Source organism: Morone saxatilis, unplaced genomic scaffold (genome assembly GCF_004916995.1).
Source record: "Morone saxatilis isolate NCDOM2014 unplaced genomic scaffold, NCSU_SB_2.0 Contig3, whole genome shotgun sequence".
NCBI classification, from domain to species: Eukaryota; Metazoa; Chordata; class Actinopteri; family Moronidae; genus Morone; species Morone saxatilis.
The window spans coordinates 8,730,331-8,731,532 of record NW_023339873.1 but is presented as its reverse complement, the minus strand read 5'-3'; positions in this window follow the sequence as shown (position 1 = coordinate 8,731,532).

Genomic DNA, 1,202 nt, shown 5'->3' with positions numbered 1-1,202 from the left:
TTTAGAGTGCAAAAACTTGATTTTATTTCTGACTAAAATAACGAGTGAGATTATGGCTTTACAAGGTCCAGCAGATTTAGATGATTTCATGAAGGAAAATATCCCAGAAATCTTTGATAATCCCATACATAAGTAAACAATGTGTTTACCAAACAATCTGTTTTTATATGTTATTGTTTTAGTATTTTTCACTATTCATTATAGATACTGTTAAATATTCAAATCAAATAGTCTTTTATTTCTAAAATGTGCCATCTACAAGATCAATACAATTGTATTATTTATTTTTATTATTTACAGAAATATACAGTCAATATAATAGCCTACATCATTAGCTTATATGTATATGTTCTAATACAATATTTAATAATATAGCCTAGACATTATTGCATATTTTTGTAAACTGTAAAACATAGCTCATATTTTGAACCTACCCTGAGTCAAATGTATTCATTGATAAACAAAGCTGCAGCAAATGGGGTCAAAGACGTTTTTTATCACAACTTTTAAATGTATATGCAAGTGCCAAAACAACAGCATGTTTTGGACAGCTGAGCTGTGAAAGCACTGCTCAGCTGGCCTCATATTATATCATCACGCACCCTCCTGACATATGCCTCACACAGTAAACAGACGTCCCCTGTAACTCTAAGCCCCTGTGCCCACAACTTCCCTCATCCCTCTTCTTGCATAATAGCGTCTTGTCTGCATGTTGCAGCTGGAGCATCCCAGTGACCCAGATATAATGAGAGTTTATGGCCCTCTGCTCCGGCAGCCTGCAGTGCTCCGACTCCACCACCAGCCACATGTCTCCTCTCTCTGCCATCACTGCATGACCCACATCTCCATGGTTACCAGTCCAAAATGGCTCCAAGGGAAGAGGCTGCATGTCAAGCACTTTTAGCGATCATGACTCCTGGTTATGAAGAAGTAGGGTGAGAGTGAGTTCAAAAATTAAGCAGCGCAAACAACAGTTTGAGGATTAGGGTGACTTCTTTCACCCACCCTCCCTTCATCAGGCTAACTAGGCCACGCTCATTGTTGTGATATTCTGATTACATGCAAAGCTGCAATTATTATGGTGAGCTGCCATGAATATGTAAACCAGGGGACAAAGCCAGCAGGGCATCAAGTGTTTTTAACAACACCATGCAACCCAGACATTCAGACAGACTTCACCTGTCGGGGGGGGGGGGGGGGGG